Source organism: Schistocerca gregaria, chromosome 8, assembly GCF_023897955.1.
Source record: "Schistocerca gregaria isolate iqSchGreg1 chromosome 8, iqSchGreg1.2, whole genome shotgun sequence".
NCBI classification, from domain to species: Eukaryota; Metazoa; Arthropoda; class Insecta; order Orthoptera; family Acrididae; genus Schistocerca; species Schistocerca gregaria.
The window spans coordinates 367,783,070-367,808,607 of record NC_064927.1 but is presented as its reverse complement, the minus strand read 5'-3'; positions in this window follow the sequence as shown (position 1 = coordinate 367,808,607).

Below are 25,538 nucleotides of genomic sequence, written 5' to 3'. Positions count from 1 at the left end.
CCCGGGACGTACTGCCTCTGGAATGAATTAAAGATAGCTCCAACCTCCGGTCCCCAGCAGCACTAGTTGCATCTCCACTGCCAATGGTTTGAAGGATGACGGAAAACCTCCCCAAGTATTCCCAATTGGGACCCCACTTTCCCAGTACCAGCTCGAGCGATATTTGCGTGAGAAAAATTGGACTACATAATGGGAAATGGAAGGGCGGTGGGAATAGGAAGGAGAGCGGGGTGGTGTCTCGAACACCTACCGTATCCTTCGTTGACTAAACGTAATATTTTTTATGTGAACACCAACTATTCTCAACGCAAGGGAACTTCTTTCCTTGCAATACTTTGCATTACATTGTCGTCGAGGCCTGCATTTTTCACTAGAAATCTACCAGAGGCGTCCTTATCCTTTTGTCTAATTTTTAATTATGTATTTCAACCTTGTCAGCGACCTGCTACGTGACGTGCTCAGAGCATTTGGTGGAAACCCGTGTCACTTGTGCCAGCTGAATCTGAAATATACATTTCAAAAATTGCAAAACGGTCACTGTGTTTCACCACTACAGTGTGCCTGGTGTGATTATGTTTTATTTGTCTGGCTGTATGCTCATCTTATTTCCATTTAAGTCGTAGTGATATCCCAATCTTATTTTCTGTATTTCTCATTTATGTGTCTTCCAGTCTTTTGGTTCTATTCCCAGTAGATTCGTTCCCAGTAGCCTGTCAGAAAATGCCCATGTAAAGATATATCAGTAAGTACTAAATTCCGCGTGTTTACGTTAAAGTCACCAGAAGAATGCAGCAGCTGACACGTCACAAATATTACGCTTAGAAACGTCGTAATAGACGAGAAACAGGTCTTGTTATTGGTACTTATTTACCGAAATGCGTCGCGCGGGGAAAAAATAGAGAAAAGTCGTGATGCAGCAGCAAATGTTACCATATAACAAACAAAAATAGTATTTTTTTCTTGCGGCTGAAAAACTGATAAAGCTCGAAGAACTGTAGCGCATTTAAAACATAGAACATTGCTGATATGGACACTTGATAAATATTTAACAGTCACTAGATGTAAGGCAACTGCTTTATTGACACTTTTAGAATACATTCATCTTCTGAATATCTTAAAAAGATTACAGAAATCAAGGGTGCCACAATGATAGTTGCTAAAAAACAAAGAGTAAAATACAATGAATTGTTCATAAAAATCTATCAGATCAGGGAGAAGAACTTCATACAGGCAATATGAGGTCATGTGAATATGACACATTCCTAAACGTAACTGAGTGCACTCGGCATGTCACGATACCTAAGTTAACTAAGTGGACAATAGGTGGCGCTAATGGTATCATATCATAGCGCTGAGTGGATGAGAAAAACTTAGCTTAAAAATACAAGGAAGACGTAAAAGACTGGTCGTACATGTGATTACTTACAACAACACAAATTAAATGTAAAAATATACCGAAAAAGGACATTGCCCATATAATATTGCTGAAACAATACAGCGTATGTAACTGAAAGCGGGCGTGAGGAGGGGGGGGGGGGGGATTTTTAAACTACATTTTCCTACGATATTATACCCCAAGTTTCACCCATTGGGCACATGGTTATCTTAAACGTTACGTTATGCCTCGTACACTCAATTACGTTTTGGAATATGCCATGTTCACATTACACTAGACTGCTTGTGTGAAGTGCTTCTCCCTGACTTGGAATGTGTTTTCATACATTATCTTTCAGATACGATCACTGTGCTGTTCTTGATTTTTATAACCTTTCCCAGACATTCTTAAGAGAAGTGTATTGCGAACGCGTCAATAAAGCAATTGACTTGCATTTACATTGAGATGACCAGAGTCATGGGATAGCGACATCATGTACATATACAGATCGCGGTAGTATCGCGTATGCAAGGAATAAAAGGGCAGTGTACTGATGTTGCTGTCATTTGTACTTAGGTAATTCTTGTGAAAAGGTTTCCGACGTGACTAGGGCCGCATGACAAAACTCAAAACTTCCATCGCGGAATGGTAGTTGGAGATACACATGGGACATTCAATTTAGGAAATCGTTAGGGAGTTCAATATTCCGAGATCCACAGTGTCGACAGTGTGCGGAGAACACCAAATTTCAGGCGTTACATCTCACCACGGACAACGCAGTGGGCGACGGCCTTCACTTAACGTCCGACAGCAGTGGTGTTAGTTGTCAATGTTAACAGACAAGCAACATTGCGTTAAATAACCGCAGAAATCAATGTGGGAAGTAAGATGATGGTATCCGTTACGAAAGTGCGGCGAAATCTGTCGCTGATGCGCTGTGACCGCAGAAGACCGACGCTAGTGCCTTTTCTAAAACACGACATCGTCTACCGCGCCTCTCCTGGACTCGTGACCATACTGAGTGGACCCTGTGCGACTGAAAAACTGTGGCCTGATCAGATGAGTCCCGACTTCAGTTGGTAAGAGTTGATGGTAGGGTTCGAGTGTGGCGTAGACCGCACGAAGCCATGGGCCCAAGTTGTCAACATGGCACTGTGCAAGCTGGTGGTAGCACCATAATTGTGTGGGCTGTGTTTACGTTGGATGGACTGCGTCCTCTGATCCAATTGAAGTTATCATTGTCTGTAGGTGGTTATATTCGGCTACATGGAGACCATCAGCAGCCGTTCACGGACTTCATGTTCCCAAACAGCAATGTCATGTCACCGGGCCACAATTGTTCGCAGTTGGTTTGAAAAACGTTCTGGACAACTCGAGTGAATGGTTTGGCCAACTAGATCACACGATATGAATCCCATCGAGCATTTATAGGACTCAATGGGGAGGTCAAATCGTTCACAAAATCCTGAAACGGCCACACTTCCACGATTATGGACGGCTACAGAGGCAGCATAGCTCAACATTTTGAAACGTCCCCTTAGAAAAATTAATGAACTGCTGTGCTGGTAAACCCCTTACGTTATTTGGTTTTTAAACAGCTGAACAGAACTGAACGTACTTAGACATTTCGCTCTTTACTTATTCTGATCAACACTAAACTGACACACAATATTTTTAGCGCAACGCAATCTGACTTCCAAAAATCTCTACAAAAGAATGGCCCTGACTAACAACAAACTATGCCTTTCATAAATCACTTACCTCACAAAAATCTTCGTTACTCGAACTACTGCAATACAGCGAGCGCCACTACTGCCAGATAAATAAAAGATTCAAACTACTGAAGGCACTAACTACTGATAGGCATAGCAAATGAAAGATTTTGATAGAGAACAAGCGGTGTATTTACCTTATTAGTGTTCAAAAGTCATAATATATTATCAGTTCATGACATCCAGTCTTACAAATTTACTCTCTAATGGACACACGTCCAGATCATCCGCTCTCAAAACTTCGCCATCTCACTCCCCACATCCACGACTGCTGCTACGCGCTGTTCGCATCCAACTGCCCAAGACTACAATAGAGAATATTTCAACAATGCCAACTAGCCAGAGACTGCACACAGCACAGTCAGTCATTTTCGTACAGAGCGCTACGTGGCGTTACCAACATAAAAACCGAAACAGCTTACTTACAATTTCTGTAGAGGACTTCCAACGATTTGTTGAGTGCACGCCATGTCGAGCTGCTGTACTAAGCCGAGACAAAGGCCGTACCTCATGACTTTTTTTAAACCTGATAGTAGTGAATATTAGTTAGTCAACGTCCGTATCAGCACTGTTCAACATTGTAACTTTCATAAAATGGACGCGTAAATCTTCCGTTACTACATGTCACATCTTGTATTGTAAAGCGAGCAGTTAAGATGCTTCGCGTGGTGATTCCACCATGTGAGGTACCGATGCAGGATAAAGCGCCGCCGACGTCAGCGTTGTTACGGGACTGCCCCGCGCCGCTAGTGAGCTCCAGTCGACCCGGATGGGGGCCGGTCGGCCGTAGAGTTCTGCGAACGGACACCGGACTGGCGCCGAGTCTTGCGGGAAGGAGGCCCCGTCTCCTGTCCCTTCCCGGCTGGTAGCGGTGCGTTGATTTGTGGACGCCGGGAACTGGGCTGGCGGTGGCGGCGGAGGACACGCCCCACTGACACCGATACACCGGCCCCTCTCTCCCTTCTCGTTCCCGTTTCCTCACACCGCTCCAGAATGGTATCCGCCGGGCCAGAGGCCCCGAACCGACACACCTCCTCCGTGAAAATAAGAATGAGTCCCAGAAAGGCTCATTGCGGAAGAACACCGATTAACACTCTTCGAGCTTGTTTCCTAAGCGCCACGAATGAACAGCCAGATTCGGTGTTTCTGGATTTACGATCTTTTCTTTCAGTAACAAAAAAATGGTTCAAATGGCTCTGAGCACTATGGGACTCAACTGCTGTGATCATCAGTCCCCTAGAACTTAGAACTACTTAAACCTAACTAACCTAAGGACAGCACATACTGAAACGTCCCCTTAGAAAAATTTATACAAGACTGTGATTAAACTGAAACACAATATTTTTTAGCGCAACGCAATCTGACTTTCAAAAATCCCTACGAAAGAATGGCCCTGACTAACATTAACCTATACGTTACACAAATCACTTACCTCACAAAAATCTTCGTTACTCAAGCTACTGCAATACAGCGAGCGCCACTACTGCCAGCTAAATAAAAGATTCAAACTACTGAAGGCACTAACTACTGATAGGCACAGTTAGCAAATGAAAGATTTTAATAGAGAACAAACAATGTATTTACCTCACTAGTCATAATATATAGCAGTTCATGACACCAATTCTTACAAATTTCAAAACTCCGCCATCTCTCTCCCCACGTCCACCACTGCTGGCGGCTCACCTCCAACTGCGCAACGCTACGCGCTGCTAGCATCCAGCTGCCGCTGCCCGACACTACAATGGCAGACAACAATGCAAACCAGCCACAGACTGCACACGGCACAGCCAGTGATTTTCATACAGAGCGCTACGTGGCGGCGGCGTTACCAATTAAAAAAAAACTAAACATCCTACTTACAATACATCCATGCCCGAGGCAGGATTCGAACCTGCGACCGTAGCAGTCGCACGGTTCCGGACTGCGCGCCTAGAACCGCGAGACCACCGCGGCCGGCTTTTACTAACACATAATCTTTTAAAGATAACGCGTCCGTGTGGGATAAATGTGTGTGAAATCTTATGGGACTTAACTGCTAAGGTCATCAGTCCCTAAGCTTACACACTACTGAATCTGAATTATCCCAAGGACAAACACACACATCCATACCCAAGGGAGGACTCGAACCTCCGCCGGGACCAGCCGCACAGTCCATGACTGCAGCGCCTGAGACTGCTCAACTAATCCCGCACGGCCGTTCGGAATATCCAGTCACATTCGGAAATAAGATTCCTGCTATATCGGAAGTTATAAAGGTGAATAATTTTCAAGAACAAATTGTACATCGAATTTGGTCACGTCAATCCCACTCGTGGGCAACCATAAATGAGATAAGGACTTACGTGTGGAATAATCAAAGATATTTAGAAGTGGTTACTAATTACGAAAAGAGAAAATTTGCAAATAACAGTTTAACAACGAATATGAAGTAGTTTTGAAGGAAAGAGCAGGAATAATTTGAGTATTACGGAAAGGAAATAAGATTTTCAGCAGTTAATGTTACACAAAATTCTGTAATGGTACTAAAGAAAAAGATTATCCGTAGCCAGTCTGCGAAGGGTTATATCTCTGACGTGTAGTTACATTCATCGCTGACTTCACAAGAAAGAGATGCTCTTAAAACGAGAATATTTACGTTGAATGCTGCATGAACATTGGAATAAAAACATCAGGTTTGCTTCTTTGAAGATCATTACTTCAATGGTACAAGATTTTGTATTTAACTTACATAGTATGAAGTGAGTCGACTGTGACTTAACCTGCGAGGTCTAAAAGTACGCGGCTGATTTCCATTTAAGTTAGAGTGATATTGAGTAGCGAAGTTATTAGGTATTCATATATGCAGTTCCAAGATGGGCTTTGTTTAGGAATCAAATGTTTCAAATGGCTCTGAGCACTATGCGACTTAACTTCTGAGGTCATCAGTCGCCTAGAACTTAGAACTAATTAAACCTAACTAACCTAAGGACATCACACACATCCATGCCCGAGGCAGGATTCGAACCTGCGACCGTAGCGGTCGCTCGGCTCCAGACTGTAGCGCCTACAACCGCACACGCACTCCGGCCGGCTAGGAAACAAATATTATTTAGACAATAGACTATTGTCTCACTGATGACTGAAAGTTGCATAACAGATTACGGTGACGTCAAATTGTTATTTCATTTGTTCGGAAAATATAATTATACTATAGGTATACCGCACTGCATTCCGATTATAAATAACAAAACTAGTTGCGAGCAGGTTAATTTTTTTACTTGTATGCTATTATTCTTGCATACTTCTACGAAGTTATTAGAAGAACTGCGTGTGTATTGAAGCTCAATAAGCGGGAAGTTAATCATGGTACAAAATGTTCAAATGTGTGTGAATTCCTAAGGGACCAACCTGCATAGGTCATCGGTCCCTAAACTTACACACTACTTAAACTAACTTATGCTAAGAACAACACACACACACACACACACACACACACACACACACACACACACACACACGCCCGAAGGACGACTCAAACCTCCGGCAAGAGGGGCCGCCCAGTTCGTGACACGGCGCCTGATACCGCGCGGGCACCACGCTCGGCATTAATCATGGAAGCACAGAAAAGGTGTAATTCGAAATAACCACAGGCATCAGAGTAGTTGGACTATAGGAGCGATCGCGTGGCAGGGTCTTGTGATTCTAATACACTACTGGCCATTAAAATTGCTACACCAAGAAGAAATGCAGATGATAAACGGGCAATCATTGGACAAATATATTATACTAGAACTGTCATGTGACTACATTTTCACGCAATTTGGGTGAATAGATCCTCAGAAATCAGTAACCAGAACAACCACCTATGGCCGTAATAACGGCTTTGATACGCCTGGGCACTGAGCCAAACAGAGCTTGGATGGCGTGTACAGGTACAGCTGCCCATGCAACTTCAACACGATACCACAGTTCATCAAGAGTAGTGTCTACCGTATTGTGACGAGTTAGTTGCTCGGCCACCATTGACCAGACGTTTTCAATTGGTGAGAGATCTGGATAATGTTGTGGCCATGTCAGCAGTCGAACATTTTCTGTATCCAGAAAGGCTCGTACAGAACGTGCAACATTCGGTCGTGCATTATCCTGATGAAATGTAGCCATTCGCAGGGATCGAATGAAGGGTAGAGCCACGGGTCGTAACACATCTGAAATGTTAACGTCCACTGGTTAAAGTGCCGTCAATGCGAACAAGATGTGATCGAGGTGTGTAACCAATGGCACCCCATACCATGACGCCGGGTGATACGCCAGTATGGCGATGACGAATACCTGTACACGCTTCCAACGTGCGTTCACTGCGATGTCGCCAAACACGGATGCGACCATCATGATGCCGTAAGCAGAACCTGGTTTCATCCGAAAAAATGACAATTTGCTACTCGTGCAGCCAGGTTCGTCGTTGAGTACACCATCGCAGGCGCTCCTGTCTGTGATGCAGCGTCAAGGGTAACTGCAACCATGGTCTCGGAGCTGGTAGTCCATGCTGCTGCAAACGTCGTCGAATTGTTCGTGCAGATGGTTGTCGTCTTGCAAACGTCTCCATCTGTTAACTCAGTGATCGAAAAGTGTCTCCACGATCCGTTACAGCCATGTGGATAAGATGCCTGCCATCCCTACCGCTAGTGATACGAGGCCATTGGGATCCAGCACGGCGTTCCGTATTTCCCTCATGAACCCACCGATTCCATATTCTGCTAACAGTCATTGGATCTCGACCAACGCGAGCAACAATGTTGCGATACGATAAACCACAATCGCGATAGGCTACAATCCGACCTTTATCAAAGTCAGAAACGCGATGGTACGCATTTCTCCTCCTTACACGAGGCATCACAACAACGTTTCACGAGGCAACGCATGTCAACTACTGTTGGTGTATGAGAAGTCGGTTGGAAACTTTCCTCATGTCAGCACGTTGTAGGTGTCGCCACCGACGCCAACCTTGTGTGAATGCTCTGAAAAGCTAATCATTTGTATTTCACGGCATCTTTTTCCTGTCATTTAAATTTCGCGTCTGTAGCACGTCATCTTCGTGTGGTAGCAATTTCAATGGCCGGTAGTGTAGGAATGCGACCAGTACAGGATTAGTGTTTCGGTCTAGGAAGTAGCAAGACCGCGTGCTTCAATCGAAGTTGGCGTGGCTGGCACTCAAGTGCAGCATTGTGTGACTGCAACTGCCTCAATTAACACAGTCTTTGAATCCAATAATTTTATCGTAAGAAGCCATCTAGTAAAGCTGTATTCACTGTGATTAACATTGATTTAATAGTGCGCGTGGGACGGACTGACGTGAGTAGTCAGAGACACAGCACGAGCTGCCAATAGTACTGTGTGCCGAAGTACAGCATCCTGCAGAGACACACATAATTAAGATGGAACTTTTTTTGTGATTCTGTCGGATAACATTGTTTTGTACTATGCTTGGTAAAGTGTTGTGTGATTAAGACCCATGCCCTCTGAAATACGATACACATAGCATGCTTGTGTATAGTGTTCACGGTTGCGTATTAAAACACTTGTCCTCTAAACCGCAGATTAGCAGGTATTAAGTGTAATTACTTAACATTGCCAGAGGTCGAAAGATATACAGTGGTACTTAGACATATTTACTCGATGTTAGAGTGCGGTGATGCTCACACGGTTAACGATTTATCTGCTTATCCAAAACGACACAATACAAAGTACACCTTTAAGGTGATAGTCATCCTTAGACACCAAAGTAATTTAGAGTCTCCAGAGGAGGCATTGAAATATCCTCTTAGCAAAATGTATATTTTACTGTGATGGAAAACCACTACGTTATTTGATTTTCAAACAGCTGAGCAAAACTGAACGTACTCAGACATTTCTCTCTTTAGTTATTCTGATCATCATTAAACTAACACACAATATTTTAAGCGCAACGCAAGCTGACTTTCAATAAACCCTACAAAAGAATGGCACTGACTAACAGTAACCTATACCTCCCATGATTCACTTACCTCACAATAATCTTCGTTAGTCGAACTACTGCAGTACAGCGAGCGCCACTACTGCCAGCTAAATAAAAGATTCAAACTACTGAAGGCACTAACTACTGATAGGCATACTTAGCAAATGAAAGATTTTGATAGAGAACAAACAATGTATTTATCTTAATAGTGTTCAAAAGTCATAATATATACATCAGTTCATGACAGCCAGTCTTACAAATTTACTCTCTCTAATGGACACACGTCCAGATCGTCCGCTCTCAAAGTTCTACCATCTCTCTTCCCACATCCACCACTGCTGGCGGCTCACCTCCAACTGCTCAACGCTATGCTCTGTTCACATCCAACTGCCCAACACTACAATAGAAAATATTCCAACAATGCAAACCAGCCACAGACTGCACACAGCACAGTCAATGATTTTCATACACAGCGCTACGTGGCGTTACCAATATAAAAACCTAAACAGTCAACTTCATAAGAGCGCTGCGTGGCGTTACCAACATAAAAACCTAAACAGCTTACTTACAGCATAACACACCTAACAATACAAACATTCTCTTGCAATTTTAAAAATTTCTATTGGCTGATATTCAGCAACCGTGCATTATTTAATTACAGGCTGTATCTATAGCCACCTCGGTTGCACAAAATTGTCAAATTGACCATGGTTTCTACTGCATTAAGGCAGTCTTCATCAGAATGAAAACTACATAAGATTACATGTAACCATACCATGTTTGAAAAAACGTCTGAGCAAAAATGCTCTCGTCAGAAAATGTCACAAGAAGCTTTTATTCTTGTCACATTTTCTATTTTTATTTTAATGAAGACTACCTTAATGCAGTCGAAACTATAGTCAATTTTATTTCACTGAAAAAATACGGCAACCAGCCACTTTTTAATGCGTTTTTTATTTACGCCAATATGCATTTCGGGTTTGCACCCATCTTCAGCTGGCAAATTACATGGATCTTCAGTTACTACAGTAGTACAATCTCGACAGCAGTTTGGATGCTGCAGCAGGCATTCTCCTCTCCTTGCCTGCTGCAGCATCCAAACTGCTGTCGAGATTGTACTACTGTAGTAACTGAAGATCCATGTAATTTGCCAGCTGAAGATGGGTGCAAACCCGAAATGCATATTGGCGTAAATAAAAAACGCATTAAAAAGTGTCTGGTTGCCGTATTTTTTCAGTGAAATATCATTATCCACGGCCACGGAGCTCAACAGTCCAAATAAAATGGACAAATTGTTACAGTCAATTTGATAAAAATTTTGTGCAACCGAGGTGGCTCTACATACATCCTGTTATGAAAAATTTTCTTTCACGCTCTCAGAGTATTTTAACACGTTTTTATTAGTTTGCTTTCTTCACCATCTGTCTGTTCGGTACAAATTTTGCAGTCGATTTTAAACTAAATTCCCGAAACTTTCAACGTAACTTATAACTGGATGAGAATGCAATGTTGTTGTGCGGAGGGTACTTTGAAACAACTGTCATTAACTGATGGGCTAGAGATAAGAATCTTTCAAAATAACTCCGAACTGGGTCCAAGTTTTGTCTGATGTGTGGTGGAAGGAACTTGATATACTACTGCCATTTTTCCCCTTTTCCTATTTATGTTGCGAATGGTTTGCGGGTATAAGGATTGCTGGAACGTCTCCGTGTGAACTCGATCTTTCTAATTTTTACCTTCTTGGTCTTTTCTCAAAATGTTCGTAGAAAGAGGTATTACATTGGTTGACTCAGGTGGAAAGAAATGGAAATAAGTTGTAGTCACATCAAAATGTTTGAAATCGATAGAAAACTTTCACACACACCAGACTAAAAAGCAGAAAGTAATAATTTAAATAAAAATTAATTTTAATTATATTATGTTTTTAAATCGGAGTCAAAAGTATAAAATAATTTCTCCTAGCCCCATATAGATTTCTAAACCCAAACAGATAGTCCTGATAATTTTATATTCTGAACTTTTGATACCTGTGAAAATACCTCAAGTTCTAAGACGAAAAACATGAGGCGCATGGAATACATAACTGATGCATGAACATTTCACCTCCTGTCCATTATCTGTTGCGTTGTACTGCGATTTTCGTTTTAAATCTTGCAGCCATTTCCATAGCTATTAAAATTTCACAATTACAAATTTTCAGGATTGTTTACATGTTAAAAATTCACTTTTATTTAAGCAACTATCGATTAATAGTTTACCGCTTTCAATCACAGAATTTCTGTTTGGTATGTCGAATGTAGAAAATTCAAGTTAATGCAGGTGAGTCGGAGAAACAATCTCGTGATTTTGGAATATAGTGTGTGGGATGCTGCCTGACACGGCCACGACGATTCAGTTTCTAGGCGTAACGTTGCAAGGAGACATGAAATCGGACGAGCACATAACGACCGTTGTAGGGATGTGAATGCGCCATTTGCGTCTATTGGCATAATTTCAGGAGAGTATGGCTTATTTGTGAAGTAGATCACATACAGAATACCAGTGCGACCCATTCTTCAGTGTTGATCGCGTTTTTGGGACACCTACCAGACCGGATTAAAGGAATGCATCTAAGCGATTCAGAGGCGTGGTGCTAGATTTGTTACCGGTAGGTTCGATCAACACGCAAATATTACGGAAATCCACTGCGAGGTTAAACAGGGGTTACCATTTTATGACAGAGTTGTAGTTACGCATATTTATTTAATCACGGTAGTTAATCAGTTATTTATCTCATAGATAATATTCGCAGCACATGTTTCGTGAGACGTGCGAGTCAAACTAAACCTACATACCGCGTGGTCCTCCTGAGATCTGTCAGAAGTTTTTCGCCTGGTGTTTCGGCAGAAGTTTGCAATTAAGTTTTATCAGTGAGTCGATAGAATCAGTCCGAGCTACTGTCTATCAGTTGTTCCTTACGAAGAAAACTGACTGTGGAAAACGTCAGTTTGTTTATTCTTACAACTTTTCGTTTTCTTCTTCTTCTTCTCTCTCTCTCTCTCTCTCTCTCTCTCTCTCTCTCTCTCTCTCTCTCTCTCTCTCTCTTCAATATTTTAATTTTTAATTAATTTATTTTTGTAGATGGATTATCCATTCGATAGTGATTCTCATTAGTCTAGTGCGATATTCGACTGAAGGGTGTAGTGGTAGTTGGAATAGGAGGAGGAGGAGCTTCTTTCACCAGTGGATTAGTGTTACAAGAATATTGGCATGTCATTCCATTGGTTTAAGAAAAAAATATAATTCATATATGCGGACGTGTGCATACCCATTGGTATAATTTGACAAGGATGGCACAGATGGTTGCTCGTAGCCTTATAGTAGGTACCATCCCGGTATTTGAATGGAGTAATTTACAGAACCCACGACGCTGGATGAAAGGGCTGCTCTACTCCGATTTGAAGAGGACTTACGACTCGAGAAAACTGAAATTTTGTGCCTTTTGTGTGCAGTATTCACAACATCTTTATCAGTCGCTCATATCTCTGGTCTTCTTTGTCTTCGCTGTTGTGTTTATCCACGATACTGCTTTCAAAAAAGAATCAAGATCATATCAGAATCGGAAAATTGATAAGGATGAGTCGTTGCTCACTACATACAAGAGGGGCACGCTATAGCAAGAAGAGAAGCTGAGCAGTAACTATAGTAACAGCGTATCGACCGACATTTCGAAGCAGACAAAATTCTTCGCCGTGTTGTTGCACATTTTTATTGAGGAATTTAGGGAGAACATCAGTATTATTACACAATAATACTGACAGGATACCAGCCGCTTAGTTTGGTAGCTAGTTAGTTAATTACATGTTTTCTAGAGCATTTGAACGATTCTTTTAACTAAATGATGTGGAACGAGTTAGTTTATAATATATGTGCACATGATCAGTGATAACTTTAATGGCCACATTATTTTTAGTCTTAGTTATACGACTACGAGTTGGAGTGACGTCACATGTGCAAACTGATCTGGGGTGGAGGTGTGCCGTGTGCAGCGTAGTCGGCGGTTAAACAGGGTCGTTCGTTGGTGCTTTCAAGCGTCTGCCAAATCGTTTTTTTTTTTTTTGTGTGTGTGTGTTTTGTGTTAGTCCCTGAGACCTATGCTATTTGTAGAAGTTGATTGTTAATATTTAGACTGAGGAACAACTGTCATGTTCGTGAGTTTGATCGTAATTAGGAAGGGAGCAACAAGGTTAACATTTACTAATTTCTAACCGAAACTGAGATCCACCACCAAGAAACACAATTTCTTTCCTAGCAAGCATTCTGCGGTAAGCAGATTCGCTTAAGAATTTATTGATGTCAATAATTTCACGAAAGCATATGACAGTTACAATTTGATTCACAGTACGTATTTCATCTGTGAGACTGCTTAATTATTTTTTTCCATTTCATTACTTTGCCATTTTCACTTTTTCAAAGGCGATCTGGGGGAGGGAGGTGGGAGGGGGGATGTTCACACATGTGGTAGCTCAGAAAATTTCGGCTATAATAATTGCGCCTACAAGCTAACTAAAACTCGGGAAAACTCTCAGTACCCTGCAAACTTATTGTAAAGCCTTCGTACCTCTCGAAAGCAACTCCCATTATCAGACGGCAAGCAGCAAGTAACTTATCTAGGTTGTACTGTGGCCATTGATTAGTTTTTGACATTCATCAGTAGAATTGTGGAAATCTACTGTACAGACAGGTCTCAACATTTTGCTTAGTAACTGCCGTACGTAAAATGTGAAATAGCAAGGCACAGGGGCTATTAACCACAAGAAAAAAACTGGCTCAGAAGGGTATAGTTTAAAAATATATGCTCTAAAAAGCTGTACATAATTTTACTTGCTAGAAGTTTGCTGCTTCCTATAAGAAGTGAACACTTTTATTTTATCACATTTGTGCCTTCTTAGCTCACAACAAGCAGCGTATAATGTCGCCACGTTTAGGGTAGATGATTTTGCGCCTGTGCTCACGTTTACGTATTGACCCGAAGTATGACCAGCGATTTTAGGAATCTGTTGCATTATTCTTCTATTTGTTTTTGCTAGTCCTATTTATCTGTGATGGTTTTCCACAAGAGTGAGGAGTCTAATACTATTGTTTATTGCCATATATGTTTCTTGTTGGGGAATGATGTATTTCCTTTAAAAATTCTACTAGTGTCTGATAGGCAGTTTTGTAGTTCCGGGTCCTGGTGTGTTCTTTGTATATTAGGTTACAAAAGAAAAAAACAAGAAAAAAGAAATAAATCTGCTGGTAGTTCTGATAAATTAATTGGTAGGTATCCCACGCCTGAAATTTGTGTACATGCTTCTGCACTAACTACTTATTTTGTAAGTTACTGTCAACCCGTCGTGTTATCATACATATTTTACTTTCTCAGTGTGTTTGTCTCATATGTAGCAGTGTATAATGTTTGTGGTTTCGTTTTTACTGTTCCTGCATCTGTCTATCGTGTAAGCATAGCTGTTGTGCGTGTTAGCTTTTGCAGGTAACTGATGTGTCGCCATATCTGCCGCCCTTCCCTCCACCACATTCGCTCTCCCTCTTAATACAGGCGAACATGCAGGCCGCCTCCTTCTGTATCACTGTTGTATTTTATTAAGTTATCATTTAAGAACTGTATGACGTCGTACAGAGATACGAAGTCCCTCTCAGCAGCAAGGGTTAGAAGTTTCCGTGAGTGGGATGGCTCTTACCACTAAAGTGTTAGGTAAGAGGTGTTGGCAAATGGTTGGTCAGGTGGTGTGAGGTAGCTATCGGTCTGATAAGAATTCGTTGTACATATTGGTTTAGGATTCTCTTGTACAGTTCTTCAGTTTTTTTAAATATTTATCTGAAAACTGGAAGTGATTTTCTTTTCACTGTGCCTTTGGATTTTAAATGGTTCTTGTTTCATATAACTAAAACCTCTTTCTCTGTCCATATAGTGACTCGAAAGCTATCATAAACGACCATTACTCTTTTAATGTATCACAGCTTTTTTACAGTGAACCTACCCAGGTGAAAATGTGAAAATGTAGAGATCGATGCTTCACATATTAAGAGACTACGAAAGCTGTCAGAATGTCTCTGAACAAGATTCTGTCTTATCATGTAAGAGCATGTACTGGGCTTCAGAATTGTTTTGTAACTACTAGCGGTAACAAGACGACGCCACCACTCGGCTGATAACACTAGAAGAATTCTTCGCCGGCCGCGGTGGTCTCGCAGTTCTAGGCGCTCAGTCCGGAACCGCGCGACTGCTACGGTCGCAGGTTCGAATCCTGCCTCGGACATGGACGTGTGATGTCCTTAGGTTAGTTAGATTTAATTAGTTCTAAGTTCTAGGCGACTGATGACCACAGATGTTAAGTCGCATAGTGCTCAGAGCCATTTGAACCATTTTTTGAAGAATTATTCAACAAAGAAGGGGGTCTGGAAAGTTTTAAACATTAGAAGCCTGATTTAGGCTTTTAAACGCATTGTTTCGGAAACTTTCCGGCCATAAATAAAGATTATTTTCCAGAAACAAAATGGAAAAAATCAAGTTAAGCGGAAACGGCTGAAATTCAGTTTAGTAAACATCAAGTGTGCTTTGGAAACATTTTTGTATTTTTCTAAATATTGCAAAATCAATTCACACATTTCTTACACATTATTAATGAAAAGAAAATGAAAACACGCAAACGAAATCTACTTACATTATTAAATGAGAGGCTGTCTGTAGTTTTTTTTTTTCGCAAAAACTATCACATTCCTTTCTCATTCAATGACTCTTTTTTTCCCTTCCTGAACCAGCCTATACTTGTATAAAACAGAATCTAGATTTTCATTGGTGACTAGAGATAATTTTCTCTTGAGCCATAATCTTGATGTACACTTTGCAGCCAGAATTTGATCCTTTGTGAAATCATTGTTGAGGAAAAAACTTCTGATATCTTCATAGAAGTTTGTAACAACGTATTGTTCAAACTTAGTAAGACGAACGTTATGGACTGTCAGTTCCAGATTCATTAGCATGCTTTAAGCCGACACGAGCGGAATGAAAAATTTTCGTCGTCACTCAGCTTAACCTGTCTTGCATGCCGAAGACACGGAATCATTCTTTAGCACATTCAATAAGCGCTCATGAAGCAAATCATTTCAAACTGGTAGCACATGATTAGCGAAAAGCAAACGGAACCATTCAGATTTTTTAAAAACATATTTTAAATGCCTATTTCTGCGGTTTTTAATAATTTCTCGTACCTCGTAATTAAGGTGACGAATCGGTAACAACTGCGGAGAATCTGCAATAATTGGCCCCCATGTTGTAACTAAATCACTGACTTTCGGTATCAACATTTGCCTACTTCATGTTTCATTATGCAACTAAATCTGTTATTGCCACAACCTAGTAAGTTTTTCGTCGAATATTTGTAATAATTTACAAGTACAGGATGTAAACATTGTACTTACATTTGTTCTGACAATGTTTCGTAAAACATTGGGCTAAACTTTACAAAGGACCATGAACGCTGACCGCTTGCTTCACGATATAGTGCACATGTTACCATAAAGACTCCGTGTCGAATTGGAGGCAATTAGTTTGTGGGTAATGTGTGGTGTCCAATGATCAGCTAAGCAAACATATCCTTATGTCGCTAACACACGAACTGATCGAATTTTGTGTACGGCCTTTCCTTCAAATGCTCTTTCCTCAGAGTATTGACTCTTCTGTTACTGACGTATATGCGTACATAGCAGATTTGCGTCCTTCGTGCTGTAGTGTCATGAACGATTTCGTGTGGTGAAAAACGGATAAGAATCACTCATCCTTTCTCCGTTTTCTGCTTACCGGTGTCTCTGCGATTGACATACATGTCTATAGCACTTCGTGACTACCGAGGTTGAAATGTTATAACAGATTACTGATTTTATCTCAAAGGCTGAATCTAGGTTGTGGCTACATATTGATCTGTATCGTGGTCCGAGGTCTATATTAACTTGGAAGACAGTTTAATTTTCCGTTATTTTTTGTTTATTTACGTCCAGAGTCCCGCAGTTTGCGTGTCAATAACAGAAACGGCAAGACGCGGCGAAGGTATCAAATGAAAACCAATCGGTAAATTATTTACGGTGTGTTTGTTTGTATTTTCCGCTGCAAAAGAAGTGTTTTTCTACAAACATTCTGATTACACGATAGCACCTAGTTTGTTAAGGTTGTAGTTACGCTAGGTACGTAATACTTCTCCCGCGATAGAAACGGAAACATATCATTAAGTCACTGGTTCCACAAAATTCCTGTCCCGTCATCGTCGCTTTCCGCGAGCGCTCGCGACAATCGTTAACAGTTCGAAGCCCCTCGTTAAATTTTACCAAGTACTGCAGAGCAAATAAAACTTCAGTACAATGACGATCACTATTTTACGTCTGCTACAATATATCTGATAAACTAACAGCTTGCATCTTGTATCACATATAAAAAAATGATCTCAGTACGTTTCTTTGTATCAGTCGGATCATCGTAGCGAATTGTATTTATTGTCCGCTAGCAATTACTTTGCAGGAGACTGAGTTTGCGCTAGCGGCATATCCTGCAGTTCGTGACATCATACCCTAGTTGTAAGGCCTTATCCCTATGTAGCGTTGATGTGAGATCACGTGATCCTGAAGGTAAAGGTACAAGTTCTGCTAGACCTGCCATCATGAACCGTACTGCCGTGTTAGCTGACGTGTTACCTGAGAGACTCTATGTGCCAGGACCCCATTGTGCAAGTACCACATTCCGCAAATGTTCACTTAGGCGGGGACTTAATCTAAAAGTTTAGATTTCATATATAGTTTTGTACTAATTAGGACAATTGTTGAAATTGTAGTCAATCGTATTTCGTACCCATACATTCGCAGTTAGCACACAACGGCTCGTTTGCGCACCCATGTTTACTGAAAGATTTTCTTCTTCTGTTAATCCAGACAAGTCACCCGCGAGGGTTGTCGATATTAATATGCTGTATCCTGTGTATCCATTAATGACCTAATGACATCTCTGTCACAGATCATATTTACGATAGACATTTTGTCGTCGGACGTGTTAATCGAACAAAATCTACAGACGGGATGTCCCTGCTAACTGTCCTCAAGCGCATTTCCTCCGGTGTTTCGGCAGAAAGTTTGTCATCTAGTTTTTGCGATTCCTAGATATCAGCCCAAACCGCTATTCGCTCACCTGTGTCATATGACGCCCAGTGATAGTGAAATACGTGGGTTTATATTTCGTTATAAACAAAGTATGTTTGTGAAGGTAAAAATCTTTTAAGTTGTAAGGCTGTTTGAACATATCAGCACACGGGCTGAAACGTCGATCGCGCAAGAGAAACTGAAGAGGAACATCAAAGATCCTAACAACTTAAGAGTTTACCTTCAAAGACAATAATGGCCACGAATACCTGCAATAGTATAAAAGTTGTTCAAGTAACTTACGGAATTGCAGCCGGGTGACGACGTCGAGAACCCCGTCATTTTTAAGGCAAAATTGCGACAAGCAAGGGCTGTACAAGCTAACTTAAACTTTGGTTTACAGAACGATTCAGAGAAGATAAAAAAAAAGCTTTCGTGCTCTCTCTCTCTCTCTCTCTCTCTCTCTCTCTCTCTCTCTCTCACACACACACACACACACACACACACACACACACACACACACACACACACACACACACACTGTAAACACTAGCGTCACCGCAACACCGCAATAACCACACAGAGATTGTGGCATGCACTTCCAGCTGTTGAGATAGTGTTATTAAGGTAGATGTTGAAATTAAATTGAGAAGTAACCTTGTAAATAGAGATGGTGGTTTTGCTTAAATTCTACGGGGGATCCTACTCTCTCCCTTGTGAAGAAACAGAGGGACAGTTTAACGCTACCTCACCTGTTGTGTCGTAATTTTCACTATCCGTAACTTCTGACGTTGACCATCTTCGGTTGTGTGGTGGCGCTCGTGGTGAAAGTAAAGCTATGTGCGTGGTTCGAGAGTCGGTAAGAGCTCCGCCCTCGAAAGGCAAAGTTCGCGTTTCTAGTCCGCGGAAGGTTCAAAAGCACGGCGCGCTTCCATGCAGAACAAGGTTCCCGGTGAGCGAGGGATGGAATTTCCGCTGGGGCGTTGTACTCGCCCTGAGAGGCCGCTAGAGGCACAGTCATTCTGAGGAAACTTGTTCCATCTGCAATACGGCTGAACAGCTGTAATTTTCCAAGGTTGTATTTCACTCGTAGACAAATATTAGGAGGTGACATGCAGACAAGAATAAGCAGTATGTTCGAAGGTCTTTGGTATCACTCCTGGGATGTATTTTCTCGTTGTTTTAGAAGGTGATTGGCTGACAAGAATTACGTCGTCCATTTTCTTGACACGAGGAAAAATATTATAACTGGAGACATTTGGTCTGCAAAACAGTGATCATTATTATTATAGCAAGGAAAAAAGACGCCACCCTGGTCCCCATTTCCTACTTCTTTATTCAGTCTAGATCAGTAAGACCGTCTTCAAACACAGACTGACACTGACGATGTAAATTAGAGCTTGACAAACTGCACTGGGCAGTAATAGTTGTTTGAATCTGAAAATGACCTGAATTACTAGTCAAAACGGGGGTAAGCCCTCCCCCCCCCCCCCCCCCCCCCAAGAAAACGTACAGTGATGCTTTCTCCATTAGTAGAATCGTGCCGTATCTGACAAGTATGTTTTCCCCACAGAATAGCCCAGGTACGGAATAAATGTATGCATGACATTTGCGTCTGGTCCCAAGTTGCCGAATGATGCTGTTGCTTTCATTCTGTTTTCGCGTTATCACGGTGTTTACCGAGCGTCAGGGTAGGGTCCCTAAATATCAGTAGGTAGCAGGTCGTTACTAAACAGTCATACTGTCATCTTTTTATTGGTTAATCTCTTGCTAATGGGCCATAGCCAATATGAATTGTTACAGGGGCTTGATATTCCGTTTATGGTTGTCAAAGTTTTACGTTTCTGTTGCAGTTTCGCCGTTCCACCCTTATCAGGCATACGTTGGTGCTATGCCACGGCACGGATGTACACTTTAATTAATGGAAATTTGTTAGGTTACTAACACGGCTGAAGTAATTGTTACTTTTGTCAGTGGTCGTAGCTGTACTTCCATTGTCTTTAAGAGGGATGTAGCCTAAGAATGTCACCATTTCTTATAACTTACGTCTGTGCACTGATATAGGACGAATTGTGTTGTGCTGATAGGGACGAAACATGGGAACTGTAATCTGTATAAATAAAAATGTGAATGTTCATTTGTTTAGATTAGATTAGATTAATACTTGTTCCATAGATCATGAATACGACACTTCGTAATGATGTGGAACGTGTCAGGTTAATAAAAGAAGTCTGTACAAGAAATTACATTACACAAAATATTGCATGACACTAACGATTAAGTTTTTTTTTTTACTTAGTTTATGTCTAAAAATTCAGCCAATGAGTAGAAGGAGTTGTCATCTAGAAATTCTTTTAATTTATTTTTAAATGTTAGTTGGCTATCTGTCAGGCTTTTGATGCTGTTTGGTAGGTGCCTAAAGACTTTTGTGGCAGCATAATTTACCCCTTTCTGTGCCAAAGTCAGATTTAACCCTGCATAGTGAAGATCATCCTTTCTCCTGGTGTTATAGGTATGCACACTGCTATTACTTTTGAATTGGGTTGGATTATTATCAACAAATTTCATAAGGGAATATATACTGTGAGGTTACAGTGAGGATCCCTAGATCCTTAAATAGATGTCTGCAGGATGACCATGGGTGGGCTCCAGCAATTATTCTGATTACACGTTTTTGTGCAATGAATACTTTTCTACTCAACGATGAATTACCCCAGAATATGATGCCATACGAAAGCAGTGAATGAAAGTAGGCATAGTAAGCTAATTTACTGAGATTCTTATCACCAAAATTTGCAATAACCCTAATAGCATACGTAGCTGAACTCAGACGTTTCAGCAGACCATCAATGTGTTGCTTCCAGTTTAACCTCTCATCAATGGACACACCTAAAAATTTTGAAAATTCTACCTTAGCTACAGACTTCTGTTCAAAGTCTATATTTATTACTGGAGTTGTGCCATTTACTGTACGGAACTGTATATACTGTGTTTTATCAAAATTTAAAGAGAGTCCGTTTGCTGAGAACCACTTAATAATTTTGTGAAAAACATCATTTACAATTACATCACTTAATTCTTGGTTTTTGGATGTTATTACTATACTTGTATCATCAGCAAAAAGAACTAACTTTGCATATTCATCAATGTGGAATGGTAAGTCATTAATGTATATCAAGAACAGTATCGTAAATCTCCATAACTTCTTCACCGAGTGCTTCGAAACCCTAACACAACGTTGAATTCAAATACAAGCATATTTTTATATACCAACTGGAGCGCCGTGTCGTATATATAAAGTGATACGTTGTTAGCAAAAACGTCATGTTCGTTTGTTAAAGTCTTAAATCACCGAAGGATCTTCACCGATTACTATAAAGTTTGGACACAATCATATTCGAATACGCGCATGTTTTTATGTAACTATTTTAGTGTACATAATAGACTATATAAATAAGTATGTAATATATATAAAGGGGAAGGGTAAACGTTGTTACCAAAAATCTCGAAAACTTGTTGACCAATTTACTTTAAACTTCTGCACAAGAGGAAAGCTGTATTTGTGTGTTATCGGCTTATGGTTAAAATACTACCAGAGAATCTGAGTATGCAATAACAATAAACAAGGCTCAAGATCAGAGAAAGGGGGGAGGGGGGAAGAGGAGACGGACAGAGGAGTAGGAGTAAATGCAGATCGAAAACGAAAGGAAGGGATAGACAGAGAGGGGGCAGAGAAGGTGGAGAACATATACAGAGGAGCAAGTAAGAGGAGGCTAGGACGTACACTATGTGATCAAAAGTATCCGGACACTCCCGAAAACATACGTTTTTCATACTAGGCGCATTGTGCTGCCACCTACTGCCAGGTACTACATATCAGCGACCTCAGTAGCCATTAGACATCGTGAGAGATCGGAATGGGGCGCCTCGCTCACATCAGGGACTTCGAACGTGGTCAGATGATTGGATGTCATTTGTGTCATACGTCTGTACGCGAGATTTCCACACTCCCAAAAATCCGTAGGCCCACTGTTTCCGATGTGATAGTGAAGTGAACACGTGAAGGGACACGTAGAGCACGGAAGCGTACTGGCCGACTTCGTCTGTTGACTGACAGAGACCGCCGACAATTCAAGAGGGTCGTTATGTGTAATAGGAAGACATCTATCCAGACAATCACACAGGAATTACACACTGCATCAGGAGCCACTGCAAGTACTACGATAGTTAGGCGGGAGGTAAGGAAACTTGGATTTCAGGGGTCGAGCGTCTGCTCATAAGCCACACATCACGCCAGTAAATGCCAAATGCCGGCTCGCAAGGTGTAAGGAGCGTAAACATTGGACGATTGAACAGTGGGAAAACGTTGTGTGGAGTGACGAATCACGGTACACGATGTGGCGATCCGATGGCAGGGAGTGGGTATGTGGAATGCCCAGTGAACGTCATCTGCCAGCGTTTGCAGTGCGAACAGTAAACTTGGAGGTGATGGTGTTACGGTGTGGGCGTGTTTTTCATGAAAGGGACTTGTAACGCTTGTTGTTTTGCGTGGCACTATCACAGCACAGGCTTACATTGATGTTTTACGCACCTTCTTGCTTCCCACTGTTGAACAGCAATTCGGGGATGGCGACTGCATCTTTCATCACGATTGACCACCTGTTCATAATGCACGGCCTGTGACAAAGTGGTTACACGACAAGAACATCCCTGTAATGGTCTTACCTGCACAGAGTCCTGACCTGAATCCTATAGATCACCTTTGGGATGTTCTGAAACGCCTACTTTGTGCTAGGCCTCACCGACCGACATCGTTACTTCTCCTCAGTGCAGCACCCCGTGAAGAATGGGCTTCCATTCCCCAAGAAACCTTCCAGCACCTGACTAAACGTGTGCCTGCGATAGTGGAAGCTGTCATAAAGACTAAGAGTAGGCCAACACCTTGTAAGTAGGCTGTTTCGGTTTTTTTTATTGGTAACGCCGCCGCCACGTAGCGCTCTGTATGAAAATCACTGGCTGTGCCGTGTGCAGTCTGTGGCTGGTTTGCATTGTTGTCTGCCATTGTAGTGTTGGGCAGCGGCAGCTGGATGCTAACAGCGCGTAGCGTTGCGCAGTTGGAGGTGAGCCGCCAGCAGTGGTGGATGTGGGGAGAGAGATGGCGGAGTTTTGAAATTTGTAAGACTGGATATCATGAAGTGATATATATATTATGACTACTAAGGTAAATACATTGTTTGTTCTCTATTAAAATCTTTCATTTGCTAACTATACCTATCAGTGGTTAGTGCCTTACGTAGTTTGAACCTTTTATTTAGCTGGCAGTAGTGGCGCTCGCTGTATTGCAGTAGCTTGAGTAACGAAGATTTTTGTGAGGTAAGTGATTTGTGTAACGTATAGGTTAATGTTAGTCAGGGCCATTCTTTCATAGGGATTTTAGGAAGTCAGATTGCGTTGCGCTAAAAATATTGTGTGTCAGAACAAGCACAGTCGTGTACAATTTTTCAAAGGGGACGTTTCAACCTTATTCAATTCCTGCATTACCAAATTGGTTCAAATGGCTCTCAGCACTATGGGAATTAAGATCTGAGCTCATCAGTCCCCTAGAACTTAGAACTACTTAAACCTAACTAACCTAAGGACATGACACACATCCATGCCCGAGGCAGGACTCGAACCTGCGACCGTAGCAGTCACGCGGTTCCAGAGTGAAGCGCCTAGAACCCCCACGGCCACCGCGGCCGGCTCCTGCATTACCGATGGAGGGCGCCACGAACTTCATTTTCAGCCAGGTGTCCGGATTCTTTTGATCACATAGTGTATACCCAGTTCCCATACATATTAGAAACGTGTGCTTTTCCTTTCCTTTCTTTCTCATTTGACCAGACAGCTACAGCAAGACGTGGCTGGGAGCAGCTAGTCCAAAAATAAAAATTTGTCAGCCATAACAAGATTGTTCCTTAGTCGTACAATAGGTAAGTGGTCTGGATAGTGGAAGTTGAACACCTAACCCTCAGTTAAAGCTCTGTGTGCTTAGCGATTTAACTTCTGCCCTTAGTAAGTAACAACATAGAGACAAACGTAATAGTAATTAGAGGTTTTCGTTTTCCTTTATGGAGTAATACGGTTTAAAAATTATATGTTCTTGATGCCTCTTAGAATATTTCCACATTTGCTGTCGTTTGTGAGCATGCAGATCAGAATTACAGTTTTATGATGAAGTAAATGTTTTGTACTGATAGTTTCTTTCCTTTTTTTCAGGTAAGTGATCCTTCCCGCAAAATTTGAATTACCAGTGGAAACTACTGAATGCAATCTCGACGCCTTTGCTGACTTGATAACTGTGACACTCTGGTGAGTACTATGCAGAATGTACGGTAAGCGTGTATGTTGTTAACGTAGAAACGAGCAGACGTAACAGCAGAGGTAATGCTTCGTAGCGAGCGGCTATTCCTCTGTCCAGTTTCCCTTAGAAGTACGAACTGAGACCGTAAATACCCCGGTGTCCAACAGTTAACCAGGGTCAAAAAATGACCACATTTGCCAATTGAGTTATCGATACCGGAAAAACGAAAAGCATAATAAAGTGAAAACTCTAAACCGAAGATATACGTACGTTAAGAAAAGACGCACAGTCGGAATCACAGCAGCAGAGGTCCGCAGCTCGTGGTCTAGTGGCTAGCCAGTGCTGCGTCTGGATCACTGGATCCCGTGTTCGACTCCCGGCCGGATTGGGAATTTTCTTTGCCCGGGGACTGGGCGTTTGTGTTGTCCTCATCATTCCATCATCATCATCATTTGTGAAAGTGATTAGATTTGATTGTGAAAAAAGTAAACTGTGTAAAAACTGGGACTTTGTATGGGCGCTGATAACCGCGCAGTTGAGGGACCCACAAACCAAACATCATCACCAACACAGAAGCAAAGCATAATAGAGGTAACTACTACAGGTGCTAGCAACGACATGGTATTCATCAGAGGTTCTTCTTCTTCTTGACCATCTGCACTTGAAGTGCTAGGCCCGTGGCCATTATGACGCCCATCCATTCCTTGGCCTTCTAAGACAATGTCTGCTTACCGGATTACAATTTCTGTCTTTGTAAGGTAGCCTACCACTATTCATTCTGTCGAGATGTCATTCACTTTCTTCCGTTGTCCTCAGTTTTCTTTCTTACCTTAAATCTGTTTAATTCGTTCCTAATGTCGCTGTTTCGTAATATGTGTATTCTGGAACCGAGTTCCACTGGCGGGTGATTTTATT